This window comes from Diadema antillarum, unplaced genomic scaffold, assembly GCF_040938485.1.
Source record: "Diadema antillarum isolate AM-2024a unplaced genomic scaffold, OU_Dant_1.0 scf00000038, whole genome shotgun sequence".
Classification (NCBI taxonomy): domain Eukaryota; kingdom Metazoa; phylum Echinodermata; class Echinoidea; order Diadematoida; family Diadematidae; genus Diadema; species Diadema antillarum.
The window spans coordinates 468,992-482,521 of record NW_027270927.1 but is presented as its reverse complement, the minus strand read 5'-3'; the positions used below and the strand labels follow the sequence as shown (position 1 = coordinate 482,521).

The 13,530-nt window shown below is 39.0% G+C and overlaps 1 pseudogene; it reads right to left on the bottom strand.

Moving 5' to 3' along the window:
• Positions 1-4,981: 4,981 nt before the first annotated feature.
• LOC139709997 (uncharacterized) lies at positions 4,982-13,006 on the bottom strand (annotated as a pseudogene).
• Between the last annotated feature and the right edge of the window lie 524 nt (positions 13,007-13,530).

The window sequence follows — 13,530 nt, the reverse complement described above, 5'->3', positions numbered from 1 at the left end:
AATCAATATGGTACATGATAGTCATCACAGTATACAGTACATACTTTGTGTAAAGATGTCATACACCAGCTCTTAATTCTTTATGTGCCACATTCACATGCCAAACTCAGTCGGCAGCATGCCGAGTTCGCATATTTTGCTCAAACACACAAACTCACCCGAATCTATTAATAAATCTTCAAATGCCACGGGACAACTAAAGCTTCACTCATGATCTCATTCCTCCACACATATTTTGCACTGTGTGGTGATTGAATATCAAGCAGTGTTATCTATTGGATTTTTGAGTGATTTCTGACTTCCTGTCACTGTTTTGTGTGCACAAGCTATGCCTGGACAATAATGTAACTACTGGTCATTTGAAAGAAAAGTAAACATAGATTTGCCATAAAATTTACATCAAAGCAAGGCTTGGAATTTTCTTTACAACTTTGCTCATTGGTTGTGTAGCAAAACAAAAATCTATAGAAAGATACATGGAGATTTAAAAAAAATGTTTTCCCAACAGCATGCCAACGTTGCAATCTCTAGAATAATGTGGCACACAGGGGGGTTTACACATTTGCCTCATGTAGAAGTGCAAGCACTAATACTAAATAAATCTCAAGGAAGTCTCGAAGAAAAAAGAAAAGACCTTTCTCTTGATTGTGTTAATTATACTTGGGTAGGATACGATTTAAGTTGCTGTACGCAGCATGTGTACATACAATCAACTTTGCTTATGCCGACGACCTCGCGTAAGTCAAATAATCGCCAAAGTTGAAGGTATCTTCAAGTCCTTTTCTCTTTATATTCTACTGATTTTATTCCCTCACAAGTTGAATTTTCTCTCAGTCAAAGCTATTTCTTCAGGCCAAATGTGACCCTGCACCTCAAAACAAACAATAAGTCGCCAGACATGCATTTCTAGTTAAGACCATATTCTGAAAGAGCAGACTTTAAGCTTTAAAATGATGTATAACTCAAATCGAAATGGACTCTCCTAACCTATCTAAATATTGGAAAGAAAGCACAAACTCAGGAAAAGTGTGAACTGAGAAAAGAGGCTCTGAAGTACAGTGTCTATTCAAGCGCTTAAATCTTTACCAAACCGTGCTGGCTGTGCGATGATGGGACAAAAAACAGAAGTAAACCACCAGAGTAACAACAATGAAGGGATTATCAGATTAAAATGAAATTGAGCATGCCTCATTAACACATTCTGTCCATAATTAATGCCAACTTTCAAAGCAGTAGCATTATCCTTTCAAAAGTTATTAGAGTTGAAAGTGAAGAGTGTGGACAAGGTTTTTCAGAAATGAAAAAAGGATTCTAAAGACACCTAATCACACAATTCTACCAAAAAAAGTTCGAGATAAACCTGCTAAAAAAACACACTTTCCTGCCCGTTTTATGATACCAAATTTTAGCATAATGTAAAAGAAGACCAGCTCTTTTCAGAAAATATGAAAAAGTCAAGTTCGGGCTAGGTTGACCCATTTCACTTATTTTCAGTCCTGACACAAAAGCAGTGTGTGCGACTTTATGTTCGTTTTGAGGTGCAACGGTCACAAATAGATTTGGACTGAGGCAAGGTTGACTGTACGTACATTTTGATATTCACATTATGCAGTTATACACTGCATGCAAAAATATCTTTGGCATACAGATTTCTCAGAAGCATAAAAATGTGTGACAACAAAAACAAAATCCCTGGAATGTGACTCCTGATTCATTGCAGACATTGGGCCGAATGCCATAAAACGAGCAATTGCTTGTAAGCAATCGCTTCAAGCAAAAGCACAAGCTCGTCTAGCAAAAGGAGTAGCTCAAGCAATTGCTTAAATCCATATGCATAACCTTTTGGCTAGTGCTTATACATTTTGCTTGTCCCGCACAAGCAATTGCTTGCGTTTCAACAAAAGGGACGTCACGCCTGTGCGAACACAAGAACAAAGGCGAATGTGGCAGCAGGTATTTGAAAGGGCATGTGTGTGCACAAGCATTTCCTGACATAGCACAAAAGCTATGAAATGACACTCATAAATGCACACACAGTCGCACACACAAACTACACACACACATGCATTACTGGCTGATTCCCATCACTGCTTGCAGTTGCCCCGGATCTGCCAGATCGCACGTGGAGATAGGTCTCCTTGCTCTCCGCCGAAGTCAGACATCCTACATGTTTTTCATCACATTTTGCATGCTAACCACTGGACATTCCCGTTGTTGAAATGAAAAATTTCTCACTCTACTTATGAGTAATTTCTTGTAGATTTATACCACTCCTTCACAAGTGTGGTCTTTCTTTCATGAATATGAAAATCATACTTAAAAGGGAACGTTCCAGATAAGCAAAAGCTCAAGCTCATTTACAGAGCTTGGAAAATCGTAAGCAATTGCTAGCAAGAACTAGCAAAAGGTATGTTTTATGCATACATTTTTAAGCAAATGTTTGGTCTCTAAGCAATTGCTTGCGGGCAGCAAGCAATTGCTTTAGCTTGCTAGCAAAAGCTTCTGCTCACAAGCAATTGCTTGTTTTTATGCATACGGATTCGAGTAAGAAGGCTAGCACAAGCAATTGCTAGCGTTTATGCATCCGGCCCATTGCATTTGCATTCAAAAGGCAGTAAATATCAAGCAATTTGCATAAAAAATTTGGAATGTATGATTAGTGAAGGCAAGTGACACTAACCAGACTAATCTATTTCCTGAGGTATGCTCTGGGGAAGCTAGGTAAAAGCAGAAACACATTGCTGATAACAGAATGGCTAAATATATTTCCCTCTTCTCACCTGATACATGAAAAGCCTAGTGTTATGAGATTTGGATGTTGTCTTGCTTTACACACTGAATTAAGTAAATAATAAAAAGGCAAGGTGTTACCTGGATAACAGAATGCACACTTTCTCCTGCAAACATACAATGACAGTTTGTGCTAAAGACTCCTGTTGAAAGGGAAACAGACCCTGTCTTCAAGAAGGCACTGTTGTATGAACCTACACTTAAGCATCTGCCATGTTCCCAACATTTGAGTAAAACCGACTCACACAGTGAGTTTGTCAAAAGTGGTCACAGCAATGTACTGTAAACATCCATAGTTTTGCACGATTATTTTTTCGTACTGAGCGGCTCAATGATATATTCACTGGTCTTTTAATTCACACTGCACAGTCGTCAACCCATTTAGAATGTGCACAGAAATTTGTGAAGGTATTTTTGTGGGCGTTGGAAGTCATGCTAGCCAAAAGTAGTGCGAAATGTGCAAAAATTAATACACCGCAATAAAATGTGCGTTTACAGTAAATTTTGTTTCATCTCTTGATTGGGCCAATGCTCCTCCTCATTGGTTCCACATACTACATTAAGGATCCTTCAGAGACAGAGTTTGCTGGCTGACAAGCCATGGAAACTTTGGCATAAATATGTATACATACAGTGCACTCCTGTTATAACGAACACGGTTATAATGAAATTCCCATTGCAACGAAGTAAAAATTCAGGCCGCAACATTATCCACTCTATGTATTTTTATTGTTTGTTTGGTTATAATGAAATTCCGATGTGACGAAAGAAAACTGCCGGTCCCGAGAACTTCATTATTCAGGAGTCCACTGTAATACACAGGGGGAAACTCGATATAATGAGATGGTCGGGTTGTTTTCCTCGTTAGAGCCGATATCTCGTTATATCAGTAGGCATTAAAGAAAGCATAACATAAAGACGATTAATTTGCACATGTGGGACTACTCCATCATCTTTCAATCAAAACTGATAACCTGGTAATGTGTGTGAGGGAATTACTAACCTTTATGGGTAAGAAGATGTTTTTCGACAATGAAATCCAATATCAAGAATGTGTTTCTTATTAATTGTAGATGTTTGAATTTGTAAATTCATATAGCTTGCGATTGTGTCAAGATCGTCTGTGGATTGGTATGTGGTTATGGTATGGGTGTGTGTTGTGTGTGGAAAGCTTGAATATGGTCTGCACAATGCTGTGTGTGTATGTGACACATTCTGTATGTACATTATGACTGCGTGTGTGTGAAGATTGGGAATTCACTACGTAGAAAAGCCAATCACAACGTCAGATTGCCTCACACCTGCTAAACGTCATGATGATGTCATGTATACATACGGCCGTCCCATCACATTTCTGCATGTATCAGTGCACACACACATACACGTACAACATGCGGTGCTAGCTGGAGTGCGCTGAAGAAAATATGTGTGTACAAGACAGTTTTTGGCGCATTGAGTTTTACAATCTCGGAACATGATAGCACAGGCGAAGTAAAGCTTTACCTGAAGACATTCTTGCTTTACCTCGCTGTAACAGGTTTGATTGGCTATGTTTTTCTTTGTTCGGAAATCACAAAATTTATCTCGTTATAGCAGTTATTTCATTATAGCCGATCTCGCTGTAAGAGTAGCATTTTACATAGACTTGTGTGGAAAGAAATTTGGGACCGGGAAAATTTCCCCGCAATAACCGATATCTCGTTATAGCAGTGTTCGTTATACCGAGTTTCCTCTGTAACTATTTAGTAGACGACAGACTGCTATGTGAGTACAAAACTAGATCTCCATCAAGATATGATCAATATAATCGGTCCAGTCCAAAATGCACATACTATGTTTACCCTACAGACAGCAAATCGTGAATAACTACTGAACCTGTACCAAAGAGAGAGTGCTTGCAAAACGCACCCAAGATAAACATTCATTGACAGTTAACTAGCGTTGCATCATTGATCTTCTTAATGAAAATGGTAGTGATCACCACGCCATCCAACAGAGCTCTATAGAATCCTGGGTGCTTGTCCTTTTAACTTTGCATGTCCCAGGTAACTATTGTGAGCAATGTATGTCAGTTTCTTAAGTTTCTAAACTGTCATAAATCTAGTGGACGGTGATGAGTAAGATACATCTTAATGGAATTCTTTGGCAAACCATAGATGTATGTATGTTCTCCAACAGTTATGAGCACCATTTCATTCTAAACTAACTACATGTACCTAGAATTAACAGAATGTGTAAAATGATCTTGTCATCTTTTCATCTCGGCCGTAATCCTGCTGATGAGTTCCTCTGTTTCTCTGATTTCCTGACGGACAGCTGCCTCTGACTTAATCTTCTCCAACTGCACACAAAAGAAATAATAGAAAGGCAATTGCATGTAAGAGACTGATAAGCATTCAAATTAGCAAGGTCTGCTTTGAGCAACCAGTGTCAAGCTTGTGTGCATAATACTTGATTTCCACAACAATCATAATCAGTCTATTCAAACTTTCAAAAATTCATTCTCTTGATTATCATTATTTTCATTATTATCATTTATTCAGCATTTGCAAAACAATACAAGTGATAACAGAAAAACAAACAAAACAAGCAAAACACAATACAAAATGTCAGGCTTTCCCTGGTGAGCCTCCTTAAGTTGCCAGGTTGGAAAAGAGCAATCAAAATCACTATGACCCTTGGGTCTCTCCAACCAACTTTACAGAAGGAAGCACATCAGGAGTAGTTGAACACACATACACCCCCCCCCCCCAAAAAAAAAAAATAATAAAAATAATAATACAAATAATTTCAAATTGAGCATGTACACAAGGTGAATTATTGTACATACAAACTAGAAATATAATTGTGGCAAATGGTATTCGTCCCTCCCCCCATAAAAAAAGTCAATCTAGTGTACACAAAAAGTGTTAACATAGTACAGCTGTACATCTCTAAAGACGGACTACAAATATTACTGCACTACTAATCAATAATATATTCTTCGCACCCAAACCCTATGCCATGACCCAAAACCTCCGCCCCCCAAAAAAATAATTGTCAGACAGCAAATGTACGATACCAGGTATCATCCCTTTTACTATCATTTAGTATTATCTCACTGGCTACCTTTTCCCCCTCCAGTATGGTGATGCACTTTCCCATGACCTAAAATGACAAAAGGACCAATTTATATGCCCGTAAACAATTTTTTGAACTTTTTCTTTTGAGCAATTTTCTTAAAACTCCATTCTTACACACCAAAGTACAAAAGCACCATGAGAATGAACAGTAGGTTGTATGAGCATGACAACCAAACTCTCAATCCTGCAGCCAAAGCAAAAGCTTCCTTTACAGTATTGACACAGAGGACCCCATAATGTAGATGCACGAAGCATTGAACATACATGCATCGTTAAAATGCAGATGAAAGTTGGGCATTACTCGCCTCAATACAGGTCAATGCAACAACTAACCTGATTTGCCTCAAGTTTTTCTCTCTTTCTTCTGCTTTTCTTTCAGCTGTTCAATCTGCTTGAGTTTCTTGTTGAGATTCTTCAGCCTCTTGTCATCCATTGGTCCTACAGGTTGAGGAGCAGACACTGGTTCCTTCTCCACTGTCTTTATGGAGGACTGGTCTGCATTTTGGTGCTGAAGGGAAATGATACCAGTCCTCTGGAACTCACTGACCATTGCTTGACCCTCCTTGTCTTCAGGGTCCACCCTTGGACTATTTGAGAGAGAAATGCAGAGAGGAGAGGATTGATAAGTTCTTGTTTGTTCTTCTCCTAAAAACATTTGCTATCAGAGCTGCTTCTGTATTCTAACTCTTTGTGTGCACATTAACACATCCAACTCAGTTGACAGCTAATACCAACTTTGTATATTTTGCTGAAACCACATAACCGCAGACCCAGTACACTGAAAGAGTCATGCAAAATTTCTGTTCCTCCCATATTATATACAGTTGAACCTCTCGTATCGGACAAGTCGGGACCGGGGCTCATCCGGATACTGGATTTGGCCGGATACAGGAGACTCAATGCTTTATACACTGTACATATACATACACATGTACTGATGTAGCCATTGTAGTACCACATGTAGTAATGTGTATACTGCAACTTTTTCATTGTTACATTTGGGGATGTTTGGTGGGATGTTAAAATGTCTGAGGGTAAGCAATATGGAAGGAAATTTGATGTGAATGTATGTTAATCATGTTGGAATTAATATGTAATTCATGTGTGTTTGTGTAGGAGTTCTCAAGGAGTTGGGAATCCCCCTTTCCTCCCGTAATTATTTTTTAAAAAAATCACGGCGAGATTGCGTCCGTATAATAGAGAGATCCGGATAAAGGGAGGCCGGATAATAGAGGTTCAACTGTAGTTGCATAGTGCAGTGACTGAATAGTGGCATTCTTTTGGGATTCCTTAAAGTAAAATATGATTTTCTATTGAGGTCTTGTCTTCAAAAAGTCCCACCTCCCAGATTTATTCAAGAAAGTATGTGTAACCATGACCAAGAATATGATTTTGCAGTCTGTGTTTGGGGATTATGTGTTGAATACTGGCCACTGCAAGAATAATAGCCCATTTGTCCAAATCCAGCCACAAGTTTTTGATTACAAGATAAAAAGTAAAACATTTTATAGACTGCGGATGGAAAGTGATCACAATACTAATACCTCACTTGAGCCATTTGGCTCTTGTAAGATAAAAATGTTTAGATTGTCTATTTAGGGCTTTAGGGCCAGGTTGGGGTGGTCAGCAAAGAGGGTCATGGTTCCTATTTGTACAAATACAATATTCTATCACCCTTGTGACAATAACAAAGCACCCCATGGTCTATTGTGAAACCCCCCCCCAAAAAAAAAAACAAAAACAAAAACAAAAACAAAACAAAACAAAACAAAAACAAAAACAAAAACAAAAACAAAAAAAACTTGAAACTACACTTAATGTACTTAACCATACTTAACCATAACCACAATGTACTTAGCCCATGGGGCTTTGGGGCCAGGTTGGGGTGGTCCTCAATGAGGTCATGGTTCCTATTTTCACATGACACAAAACACACAATGTACGTCATACAATGAATGCTCGTAATAGTTCACTTGAGCTCAGGTGACCTTGAAAAAAAAAAAAAAACTTGAAACTACATTTAAAGTACTTAACCATAGCACTAACTTAGCTTGGTCATGCCTGCTTCTCGAAAAGGAGATTTGTAAAGATTACTTAATTTGGAGACTTTGGGGCCCCAAGGAGGGTCTAGAAGCGGGGCACAAATGGAGATCCTATCAGCCTGGGGATGCTACTGTACTTGCTAAGTTTGATGAAAGTCTGTCATGGAGATTTTAAGAAGAAGCTGAAAATGTAACACGTTTTCACATGACACAAAACACATAATGTATTGTACATCATACAATGAATGCTCGTAATAGTTCACTTGAGCTCAGGTGACCTTGAAAAAGACAAGGAAAAGTAGAAATTACGCGGTGCGTAAAATATGTCCCTGCCGGAAGTAGCATTTAGTATCAAAGTGTACTATATAGGTCAAAAGATCAAGGTCAAAGGTCAAAGAAGTCAAAGGTCAACATTCTGTGTAGAAGTTTTGAAGCCCTCACCTAGTGCCATCACATAAAGCAAACGGAATCGAAATCCAGTTAGAAATGGCGAAGGAGTAGCATTTTGTAGCCAATGTACAATATAGGTAAAAAATCAAGGTCAAAGGTCAAAGAAGTCAAAGGTCAAAATTCTGTGTAGAAGTTTTGAAGCCCTCACCTAGTGCCATCACATAAAGCAAACGGAATCGAAATCGGGTTAGAAATGGTGAAGGAGTAGCATTTTGTAGCAAAATGTACAATACAGGTCAAAAAATCAAGGTCAAAGAAGTCAAAGGTCAAAATTCTGTGTACAAGTTTTGAAGCCCTCACCTAGTGCCATCACATAAAGCAAACGGAATCGAAATCAGGCTAGAAATGGCGAAGGAGTAGCATTTTGTAGCAAAATGTGCAATATAGGTCAAAAAATCAAGGTCAAAGGTCAAAGAAGTCAAAGGTCAAAATTCTGTGTAGAAGTTTTGAAGCCCTCACCTAGTGCCATCACATAAAGCAAACGGAATCGAAATCGGGTTAGAAATGGCGAAGGAGTAGCATTTTGTAGCAAAATGTACAATACAGGTCAAAAATCAAGGTCAAAGGTCAAAGAAGTCAAAGGTCAAAATTCTGTGTAGAAGTTTTGAAGCCCTCACCTAGTGCCATCACATAAAGCAAACGGAATCAAAATCGGGTTAGAAATGGCGAAGGAGTAGCATTTTGTAGCAAAATGTACAATATAGGTCAAAGGTCAAGGTCAAAGGTCACGACTGAAATTCTGTGTAGAAGTTTCAAAGCTCCCATGTAGTGCTATCATATAAAGCAAACAGAATCAAAATTGGCTCATAAATGACAGAGAAGTAGCAAATTGAAGATTTTGATCACACACGGACGCACACACGGACGGACACACGGACGGACGGACGGACACACGGACGGACGGACACACGGACGGACGGACACACGGACACACACACGTACGTTTCATAGTCCCCTGCTCGAACTCGTTCGGCGGGGACAAAAACATATTTTCATTGATATAGAATATCTCTAGCTTGATCCTGTAACTCTGTGAATAATTACCAAGATCTGTATTGTTTCCTTGACAATATGACATAACCTGCTGGAATATTAATCCGCTTCATTACCAGTATTTCCTGCTTTCCTCTGTATCATAATGAGATGTGTTATTCCCTTTGCAGAACAACATGAAGAGCTTTCTATTTGGCCATATCATACTTACATGACACCTGCTGACAAGTCCTGGACAATCCATAGCTGCTTCCGAAGTTTGTTTGCCAGTGTGTGATCCTAACAATGGAATTAAGTACACAGATGTCACATTATATCTTACATTTCGTGTCATCACTCTTATTGCTCTATTCAAAGGAGGACCTGGCATTCACCTAGGTTTCACTCAGCAACAGATAAATCTTGAAACACAAATTTAGTGTCTTGGTGTCATCATCACAGTCCATGGGTGGTTTGGAGATCTCCTCTCCTTTACTCTGGAAGTAAACAGAGCTTGAGGCCGTGTGCTCAAATAGCCAATACATATTGAAGATTTAGTAGCTTGTAAATTACAATTAACATATGGCCAAGCTTTCAGAACATAAATTGATAAAATCTTAAAAGGCCATACTATTTATTAAATTGTTTAATCAAGTGCTCTCATATTCTATTTCATGCACGAATCTGTGAACACATTGAGTCACACTCAAAATGTAACATGCCTATCATTCCTCTCAGAAACTGAAATGCTTTGCTGTCAATCATCTTACAAATGATTAAAATCCTTTCTTCACTTTGTGTCAGTGAAGTGATGCATAAAATCATCACCCATTTACTATAGATCTGCTTCACTGGCAGGTGTACCTGACTAGTGGTCATTCCCTGCTAACTTTGATAAAATACAATGTTGGCATACAGTTGTATTTCACAGAGAGACTGTTGTTACAGTCCTGAACATGAGTAATAATTTGCTTTATTACCTTACTGATTTTAGCTTCAGACAGTCTTTCCCTTAACTCTTCTACAGGGTCAAAGTCTGGCTCCTGGTCACTTGTAGAGACCTCCCCTGCAGCTGGTCCACCTTTCTTAGCCCTCCTCTTTTTATTTTTCTTGCTGGATTTACCCTCTCCTCCTTCTCCTTTAAATTCATCTGCAGAGGACAGACAAAATCAAACATTTCAGAGTGCATACAGGCATACTCAGAAATACTTCCTTGTGTACCCCTCCCCAAGAAAAAAACAACAACCAAACATGCCATACCACTCTATACTACCATACCCTTGTTAGCTTACATACAGATATACACCAACGGTGTTCATCTATGCACAAGATTTTCAACGGTAGGAAAGTGTAGGGTGGTATGGCAAAATAAGTGGGGGAAAATAAGGAAGTCTTTCCACATACTAGTTTACAGTACAGTTGTTTACATATGAGACATTTAAAGCAAAGACATCAACGCCTGTAAGAAAAATCTTGAAGCCATAATGTCAAAGCAAAATACTTCGACAAATCATGTGCTGCATCTTCCTGAAATACATGCACGTGGTTCTTTACTTTGATTAATTTACTTAACAATTTTATGGGATGGGAAGGGTGGGTGTGTGTGTGTGTGTGTGTGTGTGGGGGGGGGGGGGGGGGGGGGCTACCATTGACTTTTGACACCCCTAGCCCACAATATTGTCAAATTCTTCTTCTTTCTCTATTGTGCAGAACCTCCAATGAGCATGATCGAACATTCATGTTAGGCTCTCACACGAAACAGACATGAGACTCAAGGCATGACATACAATTCTGGTCAACTAAACTACATTAAAAAAAAAAAAGAATTGGTTTCAAATTTCAATAATTAGTTACTGAAGTTGGGTGAAAAAAGGGTAGGGGTCAAGATATGGAATGGTCTAATTTCCAAAGAAACTTTACGCAGCTTAAATTTATTGACCGTGATCATGATTCCATGTTACCATGCGAGTCGAAGGCATCCAACATCATAGAAATACTCATACATAGTATGTCATTAGAAGTTTAGATAAACTAGCAGTTTTTAGCACAATTCTCACAACAACAAATCAATACTTCCCATACACTGGACAGTACAGCAGCAGGGATCTTCATAACTAGATAAGATATTCCAGGGCTGCACACTAACCCATTACTGGTCAGACCTGTCTTTTGGACCAGTAGGTACCCAGTTTTTCCAGTTTTTCCAGGTCCAAATCTGAAAAAGTTACTGGTCTGACAGTGATTTTTATTGGTCAGGGACCGTTGGATCACTGCCAGTGTGCAGCATTGGATATTCTATACAATACATGGCCCCTGTCACTGCACAGCAAGTCACTGTGCGCAGCAGGGTGTCTAGTCGAGTTGGGCTAGGCCAGGGCAGTGTGTTCAAAGTCATGTGAACGATACACATCGATACACAAAATTTCAATGCTAGTTTGACTGTTTGATTCTCTGACTTTGGTGAAATTTGATGAAGTGGAATTCAACGGTAGTGATACGAAAGAGCATTAGCACTGATGTTTTGATGGTTTTGTAATGAAAGTTTATGATTATTACACACAAGACACACATACGGGCGCACATACTATACATGCCCGTATTCTCTTATGACACAGACCAGCAGCAGGTTCAAGGTGCTGTGGCCAGGAGCTGGAGCGTGACAAGGGAGAGAAGTGCCCCAACCCCAGAAGTGTGAACATCAGATCTGACCAACCTTATGATACGCGAGTATGCATCAGCAACGAGAACCACCAACCCATTTCTGTACTGTCGATACTGATTATGTGATATTGCTTTGGATATTTGTAATAACATACAGCAGTGCAGTGTACAGAACTACAGTGTGTGGTAAACAAAACATCATGCATCACTCAATTATTTCACATCGAACTTGGAGAAATCATACTGACAAATATAAGTACAACTACAGTACAAGTACAAACAAGATACAAAAGACAAAAAATAAGGATAAGTGAGTGATTTAAACTTTATATAACCCATGCTGCCTTGGTCCTGAGCAGCAATTCTCCAGACATGGGTTCATGCCAATGACAATGTGCAATATTGATAATGACTTAATGTCATGATAAATTAATAAATTTACTCTGACATAGGGGATAGGCCATGGGCATGGGCCATGCCCATGCCGCATGGCATGTTTTCATCAAAATCAGAAAAAAAAAAACCTCACAGCACTAAACACAAGTTTGTTTCAAACCGCACCCCGACGACTAACGTTAGAGTAGAAGAGGGGCCAATAAGTCTTGTACAATTTTAATCCCACAATCATATTTGTTCACCAGGCAGATTGAAGCCCAAAATGTTAATTATAACGTTAATTGTTATGACCTCGCAAGACACAGTAATACGTATACCACACATAGAACACAACGTATGGGACTACAGATTGTGGTGTTGGTATAAAGTTATCTCTGGTGAATTACATGAAATTATTATTTTCTGATAGAATCTCTCATTAAAACCCTGTAGGCATATTTTGGGGTTATTTTCGCAACAAAACAAGGACATCTACAATCGAGCTTTGCAAGGTTGCAAAAAGTCATATTCCATTTACCTGCCATTGCTGCTACGCACAGATTCTTTCTGACTTACAAGGATCGTACACCTTGCTTGACAGCCAATGCGCAGCTAGCAGCACACATACATTCTTGAATGCAGCAAAATGCAACAGTGTGACACCGCAGTACACGCGGTTCGTCCGCTCGCGACGAATTAAGCTGGCAGTGGCTTGCTCGGCAATTTCCGCTGGCGACCAGTGGCAACCGGCAAGTCCTACCAACAAAAAACAAAAAAGAAAGAAACAAACAAACAAAACTCTTTGCCAAAGAGAGAGAGAGAGAAAAAAAAAAATGAAAAAAATGTCCATAAAGAATATGAATTAAGATTCAGATCCCTTTATCTCTCCTATAAACTAACTGCACCTTTAGTTTCCTCACAATTAAGTTTTTTTGTGATTTCAAAGTGAATTCATAGAATATAATTGATGTTCAATTCGGACTCAGAAAGAAAAAGAAAAAAAAACTGGTCACAGATGCCTTTACGAACTGCTACGAACGTAGTAAGAACGTTATTTGGACCATTCTGTAGGATCTTCCTCGGGAAATCGTACGAAACCAGCGTTCCTAGACTTAAAC